The sequence below is a fragment of the Eleutherodactylus coqui genome, chromosome 5 (assembly GCF_035609145.1).
Source record: "Eleutherodactylus coqui strain aEleCoq1 chromosome 5, aEleCoq1.hap1, whole genome shotgun sequence".
Classification (NCBI taxonomy): Eukaryota; Metazoa; Chordata; class Amphibia; order Anura; family Eleutherodactylidae; genus Eleutherodactylus; species Eleutherodactylus coqui.
The window spans coordinates 33,589,856-33,604,534 of NC_089841.1; positions in this window are offsets into that span (position 1 = coordinate 33,589,856).

The following is a 14,679-nucleotide window of genomic DNA, read 5'->3' on the forward strand; positions in this document are numbered from 1 at the left end:
GCAAGTCTCACGTCAATAATGGGAAAAATATTCAAGGGGTTTCTGAGAGATGGCATCATGGAATACTTCAAGGAAAACAACGGTATAACTCCTCATTAGCACAGGATCACGAGGGGGTTGATCATTCCAAACCAATGTGATCAGCTTCTGCAATGAAGTAAGCTCTATGCTGGACCTGTGAATGTCTTTTGATCTCGTATATCTGGACTGTTCTAAGGCATTTGACACTGTGCCACATAATAGGATGATATATAAAATGGGTTCATACTCTGATTGGGCCACCGTCGCTAGCGAGGTGCCACAGGGTTCAGTATTAGGCCCCATTCTGTTCAATATATTTATCAATGTCCTGATAGAGGGACTGCACAGCAAAATATCAATATTTGCAGATGATACAAAATTATAAAATTAACAATGAATGGCTGGAAATGGACCTGGATAAGCTGGGGGCTTGGAAAGAAAAATGGCAAATGTAGTTCAATGTTGATAAATGTAAGGTTCTGCACATGGGCAGGAGGAACGGATGTTACCAATATACACTAAATGGGGTACTGCTAGGGAAACGTGAGATGGAAAAAGACCTGGGAGTACTAGTGGATTGTAAATTAAACTGGAGTAACCAATGCCAGTCAGCTGCTGCAAAGGCAATAAAAAGTCTTGGGGTGCATTAAAAGAGGTATAGGGGCGAGGGACGAGAACATTATCCTCCCATTATATAAGGCACTTGTCAGGCCCCACATGGAATACTGCGGACAGTTCTGGTCACCGGTGCTCAGGAAGGATGTTGCAGTGCTGGAAGGGGTTCAAAGAAGGGCAACTAAACTAATACATGGAATGACGGGACTGGAATACCCAGAGAGGCACCAAAACTGGGATTATTCACCCTGGAAAAAAGACGTTATGGGGCAACCAAATAACTATGTATAAATACATGAGGGGACGATACAAGGATCTCTCCCATGATCTGTTTATACCGAGGACTGCAACGGTAACAAGAGGGCATCCGCTACGTCTAGAGGAAAGCAGGTTCCATCACCAAGACAATACAGGGTTCTTTATAGTAACAGCAGTGAACTTAGGCCGTGGTGATGGCAAAGTCAATAGAGGAGTTTAAGAGGAGACTAGATGACTTTTTAAAGCGCTATGATATAACAGGATATAGACAGTAACTAGCCAGAAAGGTTCTTGATCAGGGGATCTTCTGGCTGCTGGTCTTCCAGTCTGGAAGGAACCTTTCATATGTTAATTCAGGGATTATTCTGCCTGCCATTATGGAGTTGGGAAGGAATTTTCCCCCCAAAATGGGGTAAATAGGCTTTTGCCTCATCTGGAGTTTTTTGCCTTCATCTGGATAAATAAGGGGGGTGGAAACAAGTTGAACTGGATGGAAATTTGTCTTTTTTTTGGCCTAGCATACTATGTTACTGCTTCTACTATTCAGCCATGAATTGGCCGGAATTGGAGGTTAAAAAGGCTATGTCCTAAAAGGTCACCAATGCTTCTATCCTTCCAGTGTGTAGTGGATGGCCGGTCTGTTATGGCATCTAATAATTCAGGGTCAGTTTTCGAAAGTTGCCAATAATTATGAAAAACCAAATCAGAAGCCGAGTCAAGAAGTACTAAACAGTTGGAACACCTCATTTGGGGCCTCGTGTGGCGCAGAGTGCTAAGGCAGGAGAAATGAGAGTTCAATCTTCGCATGGTTCAGGTAGCTAGCTGAAGATCGACTGAGCCTTCCATCTTTCCGGGGTCGGTAGAATGAGTACCCAGCTTGGTGGGGGGTAATTAATAAAATTACTGCGGAATAGGTTGGCGCTATACAGATAACACGATATATTTCCCCCAAAATTACTACTTTTACCCCTGGAGGATAATAACCCTCTTCTAGAGAGGTCTGGCAGTAATGCAACCTTCATCTATGTAGCCTGATGGATCTGCTCTCTGCATAAGTCGCCCTTTGAGGTCTCTTGCCTCCTGTTCAAATGCCGCATCTCAGCCAATTCATAAATCCCGCCTCCACGACGCGATGGCCGTAATTACGTTATTAAAGGGGTTGTCCCGCGCCGAAACGGGTTTTTTTTTTTTTCAACCCCCCCCCCCGTTCGGCGCGAGACAACCCCGATGCAGGGAAGTAAAGGAAGTTTACCGGAGCGCTTACCTTAATCCCCGCGCTCCGGTGACTTCAATACTTACCGCTGAAGATGGCCGCCGGGATCCTCTGTCTTCGTGGACCGCAGCTCTTCTGTGCGGTCCACTGCCGATTCCAGCCTCCTGATTGGCTGGAATCGGCACGTGACGGGGCGGAGCTACACGGAGCCGCTCTCTGGCACGAGCGGCTCCATAGAAGATTACAGAAGACCCGGACTGCGCAAGCGCGGCTAATTTGGCCATCGGAGGCCGAAAATTAGTCGAGCTCCATGGGAACGAGGACGCCAGCAACGGAGCAGGTAAGTATAAAACTTTTTATAACTTCTGTATGGCTCATAATTAATGCACAATGTACATTACAAAGTGCATTAATATGGCCATACAGAAGTGTATAGACCCACTTGCTGCCTCGGGACAACCCCTTTAAGTGTCGTATTGATTAGCTGAGCTGCGGCCTCCATTCTCAGGAGCCTTAGTTACTGCTTTATATGTAGTCCGGCAGGAATGTCATCCCCACTCCCAACGCATTTCAGGCATAATATCAGCCGCCCCAGAGACTCTTCCACAGAGACCCCCAGGCAGGCTGAGCCACCGGGGGGCGCTGTCCAAATTCCTGCACCCCCAGCAGAGATCTGAACTAACGGATGGCAGAGATAATGATGGAAGGAGGATGGCTGATCATAGATGGAGCCATAGGAGACCACCGGGTCCCAGACCCTCCTGCCGGGGGGGTTGGTGTCTCCTGCAGTGGGGTCTGTCCCTGTGTAATAGGATTGTCCCTCTCTCTAAGCCCCCGACTCACAGAGACTAAAGGACAGATTACTGGGCTACAAGGAGTCTTAGGCCTGAACTCTGCCGGTCCGGAAGGGGTTAATAATAATAATCATCCCTCAGCAGTCCTAAAGGGGTTAATCCTCTCCTTCCCCACTGACCTGACATAAGGGGACACACAGACCTCCACCTGTAGAGTCGAACAGCAGCCGTGTGCTTCAAGGACCTGTGATGATGTCACCGTCATGTGATCAGTCACATGTGTGGGAGGAGTCAGGGGTCACATAACAAGTAGGTGAGAAGTGTCTGCAGGACATTGATGTGCTAGTTGTGATCCCTGCTGGATGGGTTGAAAGGATCAAGATGGGTGTAGTAAAGCTGTGTGTGTGATGTGTGGGGATCAGGCCGGATGGAGTAGAGCTGTGTGTGATGTGTGGGGATCAGGATGGATGGAGTAGAGCTGTGTGTATGATGTGTGGGGATCAGGATGGATGGAGTAGAGCTGTGTGTGATGTGTGGGGATCAGGACAGATGGAGTAGAGCTGTGTGTGTGATGTGTGGGGATCAGGATAGATGGAGTAGAGCTGTGTGTGTGATGTGTGGGGATCAGGATAGATGGAGTAGAGCTGTGTGTGTGATGTGTGGGGATCAGGATGGATGGAGTAGAGCTGTGTGTGTGATGTGTGGGGATCAGGATGGATGGAGTAGAGCTGTGTGTGTGATGTGTGGGGATCAGGCCGGATGGAGTAGAGCTGTGAGTATGATGTGTGGGGATCAGGCAGGATGGAGTAGAGCTGTGTGTATGATGTGTGGGGATCAGGCCGGATGGAGTAGAGCTGTGTGTGATGTGTGGGGCTCAGGACAGATGGAGTAGAGCTGTGTGTGATGTGTGGGGATCGGGATGGATGGAGTAGAGCTGTGTGGGGGATCAGGATGGATGAAGTAGAGCTGTGTGTGTGATGTGTGGGGATCAGGATGGATGGAGTAAAGCTATGTGTGTGATGTGTGGGGATCAGGATGGATGGAGTAGAGCTGTGTGTGTGATGTGTGGGGATCAGAATGAATGGAGTAGAGCTGTGTGTGATGTGTGGGGGATCAGGATGGATGGAGTAGAGCTGTGTGTGATGTGTGTGGTATCAGGATGGATGGAGTAGAGCTGTGTGTGTGTGGGTCAGGATGGATGGAGTAGAGCTGTGTGTGTGATGTGTGGGGGGTCAGGATGGATGGAGTAGAGCTGTGTGTGTGATGTGTGGGGGATCAGGATGGATGGAGTAGAGCTGTGTGTGTGATGTGTGGGGGATCAGGATGGATGGAGTAGAGCTGTGTGTGTGATGTGTGGGGGTCAGGATGAATGGAGTAGAGCTGTGTGTGTGATGTGTGGGGATCAGGATGGATGGAGTAGAGCTGTGTGTGTGATGTGTGGGGGTCAGGATGGATGGAGTAGAGCTGTGTCTGATGTGTGGGGGATCAGGATGGATGGAGTCGAGCTGTGTGTGTGATGTGTGGGGGATCAGGATGGATGGAGTGGAGCTGTGTGTGATGTGTGGGGATAAAGATGGATGGAGTAGAGCTGTGTGTGATGTGTGGGGATCAGGATGGATGGAGTAGAGCTGTGTGTGATGTGTGGGGGATCAGGATGGATGGAGTAGAGCTGTGTGTGATGTGTGGGGGATCAGGATGGATGGAGTAGAGCTGTGTGTGTGATGTGTGGGGATCAGGATGGATGGAGTAGAGCTGTGTGTGTGATGTGTGGGGGATCAGGATGGATGGAGTAGAGCTGTGTGTGTGATGTGTGGGGGATCAGGATGGATGGAGTAGAGCTGTGTGTGTGATGTGTGGGGATCAGGATGGATGGAGTAGAGCTGTGTGTGTGATGTGTGGGGATCAGGATGGATGGAGTAGAGCTGTGTGTGTGATGTGTGGGGATCACGATGGATGGAGTAGAGCTGTGGGTGTGATGTGTGGGGGATCAGGATGGATGGAGTAGAGCTGTGTGTGTGATATGTGTGGATCAGGATGGATGGAGTAGAGCTGTGTGTGTGATATGTGTGGATCAGTATGAATGGAGAAGAGCTGTGTGTGTGATGTGTGGGGATCGGGATGGATGGAGTAGAGCTGTGTGTGGATCAGGATGGATGGAGTAGAGCTGTGTGTGTGTGATGTGTGGGAAATCAGGATGGATGGAGTAAAGCTGTGTGTGATGTGTGGGGATAAGGATGGATGGAGTAGAGCTGTGTGTGTGATATGTGGGGATCAGAATGAATGGAGTAGAGCTGTGTGTGATGTGTGTGGGATCAGGATGGATGGAATAGAGCTGTGTGTGATGTGTGTGGGATCAGGATGTATGGAGTAGAGCTGTGTGTGTGAGGGTCAGGATGGATGGAGTAGAGCTGTGTGTGTGAGGGTGAGGATGGATGGAGTAGAGCTGTGTGTGTGATGTGTGAGGGTCAGGATGGATGGAGTAGAGCTGTGTGTGTGAGGGTGAGGATGGATGGAGTAGAGCTGTGTGTGTGATGTGTGGGGGATCAGGATGGATGGAGTGGAGCTGTGTGTGATGTGTGGGGATAAAGATGGATGGAGTAGAGCTGTGTGTGATGTGTGGGGATCAGGATGGATGGAGTAGAGCTGTGTGTGATGTGTGGGGGATCAGGATGGATGGAGTAGAGCTGTGTGTGTGATGTGTGGGGATCAGGATGGATGGAGTAGAGCTGTGTGTGTGATGTGTGGGGATCAGGATGGATGGAGTAGAGCTGTGTGTGTGATGTGTGGGGATCAGGATGGATGGAGTAGAGCTGTGTGTGTGATGTGTGGGGATCACGATGGATGGAGTAGAGCTGTGTGTGTGATGTGTGGGGGATCAGGATGGATGGAGTAGAGCTGTGTGTGTGATATGTGTGGATCAGGATGGATGGAGTAGGGCTGTGTGTGTGATATGTGTGGATCAGTATGAATGGAGAAGAGCTGTGTGTGTGATGTGTGGGGATCGGGATGGATGGAGTAGAGCTGTGTGTGGATCAGGATGGATGGAGTAGAGCTGTGTGTGTGATGTGTGGGAAATCAGGATGGATGGAGTAAAGCTGTGTGTGATGTGTGGGGATAAGGATGGATGGAGTAGAGCTGTGTGTGTGATGTGTGGGGATCAGAATGAATGGAGTAGAGCTGTGTGTGATGTGTGTGGGATCAGGATGGATGGAGTAGAGCTGTGTGTGATGTGTGTGGGATCAGGATGTATGGAGTAGAGCTGTGTGTGTGAGGGTCAGGATGGATGGAGTAGAGCTGTGTGTGTGAGGGTGAGGATGGATGGAGTAGAGCTGTGTGTGTGATGTGTGGGGATCAGGATGGATGGAGTAGAGCTGTGTGTGATGTGTGGGGATCAGGATGGATGGAGTAGAGCTGTGTGTGTGATGTGTGGGGATCAGGATGGATGGAGTAGAGCTGTGTGTGTGATGTGTGGGGATCAGGATGGATGGAGTAGAGCTGTGTGTGTGATGTGTGGGGATCAGGATGGATGGAGTAGAGCTGTGTGTGTGATGTGTAGGGGATCAGGATGGATGGAGTAGAGCTGTGTGTGTGATGTGTGGGGGATCAGGATGGATGGAGTAGAGCTGTGTGTGTGATGTGTGGGGATCAGGATGGATGGAGTAGAGCTGTGTGTGTGATGTGTGGGGATCAGGATGGGTGGAGTAGAGCTGTGTGGGGGATCAGGATGGATGGAGTAGAGCTGTGTGTGTGATGTGTGGGGATCAGGATGGATGGAGTAGAGCTGTGTGTGTGATGTGTGGGGATCAGGATGGATGGAGTAGAGCTGTGTGTGTGATGTGTGGGGGTCAGGATGGATGGAGTAGAGCTGTGTGTGTGATGTGTGGGGGTCAGGATGGATGGAGTAGAGCTGTGTGTGTGATGTGTGGGGATCAGGATGGATGGAGTAGAGCTGTGTGTGTGATGTGTGGGGATCAGGATGGATGGAGTAGAGCTGTGTGTGTGTGATGTGTGGGGGATCAGGATGGATGGAGTAGAGCTGTGTCTGATGTGTGGGGGATCAGGATGGATGGAGTCGAGCTGTGTGTGTGATGTGTGGGGATCAGGATGGATGGAGTAGAGCTGTGTGTGTGATGTGTGGGGATCAGGATGGATGGAGTAGAGCTGTATGTGTGATATGTGGGGGATCAGGATGGATGGAGTGGAGCTGTGTGTGATGTGTGGGGATCAGGATGGATGGAGTAGAGCTGTATGTGTGATGTGTGGGGGATCAGGATGGATGGAGTGGAGCTGTGTGTGATGTGGGGGATCAGGATGGATGGAGTGGAGCTGTGTTTGATGTGTGGGGATCAGGATGGATGGAGTAGAGCTGTGTGTGTGATGTGTGGTGATCAGGATGGATGGAGTAGAGCTGTGTATATGATGTGTGGGGGAACAGGATGGCTGGAGTAGAGCTGTGTGTATGATGTGTGGGGATCAGGCCGGATGGAGTAGAGCTGTGTGTGTGATGTGTGGGGATCAGGATGGATGGAGTAGAGCTGTGTGTGTGATGTGTGGGGGATCAGGATGGATGGAGTAGAGCTGTGTGTGTGATGTGTGGGGATCAGGATGGATGGAGTAGAGCTGTGTGTGTGATGTGTGGGGGATCAGGATGGATGGAGTAGAGCTATGTGTGTGATGTGTGGGGATCAGGATGGATGGAGTAGAGCTGTGTGTGATGTGGGGATCGGGATGGATGGAGTAGAGCTGTGTGTGGATCAGGATGGATGGAGTAGAGCTGTGTGTGTGATGTGTGTGGGATCAGGATGGATGGAGTAGAGCTGTGTGTGTGATGTGTGGGAAATCAGGATGGATGGAGTAGAGCTGTGTGTGTGATGTGTGGGGATCAGAATGAATGGAGTAGAGCTGTGTGTGATGTGTGTGGCATCAGGATGGATGGAGTAGAGCTGTGTGTGATGTGTGTGGGATCAGGATGTATGGAGTAGAGCTGTGTGTGATGTGTGGGGATCAGGATGGATGGAGTAGAGCTGTGTGTGTGAGGGTCAGGATGGATGGAGTAGAGCTGTGTGTGTGTGATGTGTGGGGGATCAGGATGGATGGAGTAGAGCTGTGTGTGTCATGTGTGGGGGTCAGGATGGATGGAGTAGAGCTGTGTGTGTGATGTGTGGGGGTCAGGATGGATGGAGTAGAGCTGTGTGTGTGGTGTGTGGGGGTCAGGATGGATGGAGTAGAGCTGTGTGTGTGGTGTGTGGGGGTCAGGATGGATGGAGTAGAGCTGTGTGTGTGGTGTGTGGGGATCAGGATGGATGGAGTAGAGCTGTGTGTGTGTGATGTGTGGGGATCAGGATGGATGGAGTAGAGCTGTGTGTGTGTGATGTGTGGGGATCAGGATGGATGGAGTAGAGCTGTGTGTGATGTGTGGGGATCAGGATGGATGGAGTAGAGCTATATGTCATGTGTGGGGATCGGGATGGATGGAGTAGAGCTGTGTGGATCAGGATAGATGGAGTAGTATTACGAAAATTGCAGATCATTGTATCAGTTTAATGTTTTGCTATTAGATTGTAGACTAGGAAAATATAGCATGCTGCTAGTATAAGTAATTAAGGGGTTAAATGAAATCTTTTCTATATACCAGTGAATGGTATGGATAAACACAGACAGAAGATAAGGCAGTCACTGGTTCCTTGCATACCTTCTCACAGCCATAATAACGGTTTCTTTGTATGCTATAGTTACACCTTAAGAGGTGTAACTTATGTTAAACATTTTAGTTGTAGCCTATCATGTATTATTATTAATCTTGGAGGTATGTACTTTTCCTGTGATGTCATTCATGGTATGTAAACCACATACACCTTAGAATAAATTAGAAATCATTTGATACTGCAACAAGGCTGGTGTGATTTGTATTTCTCCTGGGCCCAGACTTCTACACAAGATCTGATAGTTTTCTCCTTCGTAAACACATAAATTCTTACATATTTGGTCTTTCAAGCTGGAAAAACTCACTGCAGAGGGAAAGGACAGCCTGGCTGTGAATAGCTGGGTCTGAAGTACTCTTTGATTATTAAAAGACCTCTGTCTTGCTTAGACGTCATTGGAGGCCAGTCGGGCATCCTGTCTGAGACAGTGACGTTATTTCTGAACTAGCCTGATAATTTAGAAGCCTCCCAGATAACGTGTAGTAAGTCATAATAATCTTTATTTGTATAGCGCCAACATATTCCCTACAGCACGTAAAATAGAAAGAGGATGACGTCATGGGACATAGTGGTGTCCAGGAACTTTACTTCTTATCTTCCTACTACTTCTTTTTCTTTGATATTGTGTTATAGAGTAACTAAGAATATACAAAGAGAGTGGTTGCCTACTAATATATTGTAATATTTGTATTGTTGTCTTATACTGCATGAAGCAAATGTGTAAGCGATTAGGATGAGCTGATCTGATACATGGGTGCTGACTAGAGATGAGCGAGCATACTTGTCCGAGCTTGATACTCGTTCGAGTATTAGGGTGTTCGAGATGCTCGTTACTCGTGACGAGTACCACGCGATGTTCGAGTCACTTTCATTTTCTTCCCTGAGAAATTTGCGCGCTTTTCTGGCCAATAGAAAGGCAGGGAAGGCATTACGACTTCCCCCTGCGACGTTCAAGCCCTATACCACCCCCCTGCAGTGAGTGGCTGGCGAGATTAGGTGTCACCCTAGTATTAAAATCTGCCCTCCCGCGGCTCGCCACAGATGCCTTCTGACATAAATCAGGGAAAGTGCTGCTGCTATAGGGAGAGCGTTAGGAGTTATTTTAGGCTTCAAGAACCCCAACGGTCCTTCTTAGGCCATAGAAATCGCAGATCGCACCTATGTGCGATCTGCGATTCCTGTTCTCTTCTCTATATGCGCTCAATGGGGCTGGCGGCAGCAGCGCCGACCCCATTGAGAACATATAGAAGACAAATCATTCTTCTCTGCCACAGCTGTAACAGCTGTGGCAGAGAAGAACGATGTTTGCCCATTGAATTCAATGGAGCCGGCAATAAAGCAGGTTCCACTGAAAGCAATGGGCAATGGCCCTGTGTCCAGAAAGCAATGCTCTGCCGGGGACCAGGAGGGAGCGACAGCCTGCAGCAGCGCCGCAGAACGCCAGGAGAAGTGAGTAATGATTTTTATTCTTTGCTCCGCTGTATTCCTGGCGTATAAGGTGACAGTTGGGGGGTCGTTTTATACGCCCCGTCGCCTTATACGCTGGTATATACGGTATATATTTTCATTGTAACACATTTCTGGATGAATTGCAGGGAAGGGCTTATATATTTAAGCCCTTCCCGACAATTCATCCTGCGATCGCCGGCAGCCCATTGCTTTCAGTGGAACCTGCTGTATTGCCGGCTCCATTGAATTCAATGGGCTAACATCGTTTTTCTCTGCCACAGCTGTTACAGCTATGGCAGAGGAGAACGATCTTTATGCTGACAGTGGGGGGGGGGGGGGCACTCTTGCCACTATTGTGGCTTAATAGTGGGACCTGGGAACTTTGAGATGCAGCCCAACATGTAGCCCCTCGCCTGCCCTATCCGTTTCTGTGTCGTTCCCATCACTTTCTTGAATTGCCCCGATTTTCACAAATGAAAACCTTAGCGAGCATCGGCGATATACAAAAATGCTCGGGTCGCCCATTGACTTCATTGGGGTTCGTTACTCGAAACGAACCCTCGAGCATCGCGAAAAGTTCGTCCCGAGTAACGAGCACCCAAGCATTTTGGTGCTCGCTCATCTCTAGTGCTGACCTATTGGACACATTAAGGACCAACCTAGGTGTGCAGGTTGTTTTCGGACAAGACCATTGATTGTGTTCAATGTTCACAGGCCCTACTCAGAAAAGCAACAAGGAGCCTTTGTGTATATAGCGAAGCACTGATTCTGGTCAGGAACCTCTGTGTTTCTGCTGTATATTTCAGTGCCCAAAGGCTCGTTTTGTGTTGTTGTCTTTTAAATCATTGTCAAGAACATAATTACCAACAATGGGAAATACAAACTCTAAACCATTCTCCTGTGCATGTCTCTGTTGTTATAAATGACAGGAAGTCCTTGAAGGATTAAGAAGTACATGCACAAGTTAAATCCTGACTATGTCAAATATTGTGACAGGTGGGAAAGAAATATTGATTTAAAAATAAATTAGAAGTCCCTAGTTGTAAAAAATTATGTAATAAAATATGGACAAAATCAGCTAAATATCAGCAGAAATAAGGATTATCTGCTGCTGAAGCCCGGTTAAAAGAAGCCCCAAATTGTCACGCCCATATAAAAAATAGACCCCCGACAGTATGATGAACAATTCAAAGGGTTAATGAGGAGTTACAAATTGAATGAAAATAATAGACATAGCAGATAGAAGAATTCTAGGGCCAGATTGGATTTCTGTAGAAGGAAATTAGAATGGGAGGGGAGGAGATGGTAGATCCCTTCCATAGGATAATCAGGGAGAGAGAGATGATCCTAACGCTGTGTTACGGTATACTACCTGTGATAAACCAGCCAGGGTGTCCTAGATCTCACCCTCAACCCCTGTCCCTTCCTGTTTGACTCTATTCCTGGCTAACCCCAGGCGGGCAACTGGGCGGCGGTCCCTACTCTAGCTAGGGACTGAAAAAGGGCCGCTGGAGTACCGGGATGGAAAGAGTGTAATACCGACAGAAAAGGCAGATGTAAATAGCCAACAAGAAAAATACTGAGAACTGAGGCAGATGGGAAAAACCTGGCAGATAATAGCAAGGTATAGCAGACAAGCTGACAGAAGCAGGTGAACAACAGAGTAAGACTAGCTAGCACACTGAGGGAAACCAATAACTGGCAGTGATTGCAAGTCTTTGCCCGACCTTTAACCTCACCGAAGGGACATAACTTATGAAAAACCCTATGAACCCTCCATGTAGCTGGCAAATCAAGTTCATAAGCAAGTGGGTTTACTAGACACGTAATGGCAAAGGGACTCACGAAATGCGGCGCCAATTTCAAAGATGAAATCTTCAATTTGAGATTTCTAGAAGACAAATATACCTTCTGTCCCATCCTGTAAGGTTCAGATACTGACAGACTCCTCCCACTACGCAGCTGCATATGAGCCCCCGTTTCTTCCAGGTTCTTCCGTACTTCTTTCCATACCCCCTGCGGCGCATTTGTGGCGACATCAGCTGCAGGACAGGTAGACTGAGTAGAAATAGCTGTAAGGAAGCGAGGATGCTGACCATATACGGAAAGGAATGGAGATACCCCAGTGGAAGAACAAGTATGGTTGTTTAGTGCAAACTCTCCCAAGGGCAGGAATTCTGCCCACTGATGAGCCTTTTCGCTAGCACACAACCGTAAATATTGCACTAAGTCCCAGTTCTTTCGGTCTGACCATTAGTTTGCTGGTGGAATTCTGATGAGAAGGAAAGCGACATTCCCAGGTTTCTACAGAAGGCTCGCCAGAATTGCGCAACAAACTGAACACCACGATCAAATACGATGTTCTCGGGAACCCCATGTAGACGAATGATTTCTTTTACAAAAATCTTAGAAAATTCCATTGCAGAAGGTAGCTTCTCTAACACCACGAAATGTGCAATTTTTGAAAAACTGTTTACAACAACTAGGATAGTGGTGAACTTCTGAGACTCAGTTAGATCGGTGATAAAATCTACCGATAAATGTGACCACGGACGAGAAGGCACCGGTAACGGTCTCAGAGGTCCCTCCGGACGCCGACTTTTACAGCGTGCACAGACAAAGCATTCCCTTAACAAAGTCGCGGATCCCCCGAGATATGCCTGGCCACCAGTGTCTAGTACAAAGATCCAGAGTCCCCTGAACCCCTGGATGGCCTGCGAAAACAGATGAATGAGACTCTTCAATGACTCTAAGACACAAGGTCTCTGGCACAAACCATCTGCCCCTCCGACACCCCCGAGGGAGCGTTCTGCTGACAATTGTGTAGATGAGGAATGAGATCAGATTCTACAGCTGCCACCACCACCCCAGGTGCCAGGATATTCTCAGGAGCAACCGTCTCACTTTCAGGTGAACCGAAACTCTGTGAGAGAGCATCAGCCTTCATGTTCTTCTCCCCTGGAATATATGTAACGACAAGGTTAAACCTGGCAAAAAACAATGCCCACCTGGCCTGACGAGCTGTGAGTCTCTTAGCATTGGCGAGATATACCAAGTTTTTATGATCAGTATACACGGTAATGGGATGCCTTGCTCCCTCATGATGGTGACGCCATTCTTCTAGAGACGACTTAATTGCCAATAACTCACGATTACCCATGTCGTAGTTACGTTCTGCCAAACGGAACTTCCGAAGAACGCACATGGACTATACTCAGATCTCTCGCTGACTTCCTGAGAGAATACAGCACCCGCCCCCACCTCAGATGCATCAACCTCAATGAAGAACGGTCGCCGCGCGTCATGCTGTACTAGCACTGGGGCAGCACTAAACGCCCTTTTGAGATGACTAAAAGCTTCTAGGGCCTCTGGCGACTATCTTACCAAGTCGGCACCCTTCTTGGTAAGATCGGTCAGGGGTTGAGCAATAGCAGAATAATTCTTAATGAATTTACGGTAAAAATTTGCAACACCTAAAAATCGCTGGAGAGCTTTCAGGTTATCTTGTCTGACCCATTGGGAGATTGCCGCCACTTTATCAGACTCCATTTGAAATCCCGTAACCAAGGAAAAACACTTGTTTATTAACAAAAATGCATTTCTCTAACTTGACAAAAAGTTGGTACTCACGCAAACAGGTCAGAACCAGCCTAAGGTGCCACATATGTGAATCCCAGTCTGGGGAATACACCATAATGTCATCGAGATATATGACCAAAAATACGCCCAGGAAGTCGTGGAAGACTGCGTTCATAAATCCCTGAAACACCACGCGGGCATTATAAAGTTTGAAGGGCATGACTAGACATTCAAAATGTCCGAACGAGGTGTTGAACACGTTCTTCCACTCATCTCCCTTCCGGATGTGAATTAAATTGTAAGCCCCCCTTAAGTCCAATTTGGAAAAGCAGTGGGCCCCTACCACCTGATTCACCTAAATCAGGAATCAGGGGCAAGGAACACTGGTTCTTCACTGTAATTTTACTCAAAGCCCGATAATCCACACAGGGCCTTAATGTCCCATCCTTCTTCTCTACAAAGAAGAGACCTGTCCTGGCAGAGGACCTGGACGGCCTGATATGTCATTTGGCCAGAGACTGAGATATAGGACTTAAGGGCTTCGTGCTCACACCCAGACAAATTGAAAATGTCTCCCTTAGGGATGGGACTGTCAGGGATCAAATCAATACCACAGTCCCACTCCCTATGGGGAGGCAAAGTCTCAGACAGTTTCTTGGAAAATACATCATGAAAATCAGACAAATACTCAGGAATAAGAATAGTATCTGCTGAACACACAGATATAGCAGCTAAGTGACTATGACAGGACAACCCCCAATGTGTCAATTTCTGAATGGACCAATCAAATCGGAGATTGTGCAGTGCCAACCAGGGCATACCAAGTACTACATCAACAGACATCCTTTCCATTACCAAGAACGACAGATTCTCAGAATGGAGAACACCCACAGTGAACTGTAAAATGGAAGTCTTTCATTGTACAACACCTGCCGACAGAGGGGTAGAATCAATACTAGTGAAGCGAATGGGAATCTTTAACGCCAAGAATTCAGTCATCAGAGGTCTGACAAAACATAAACTAATCAAATTGGCAGCAGAACCCGAA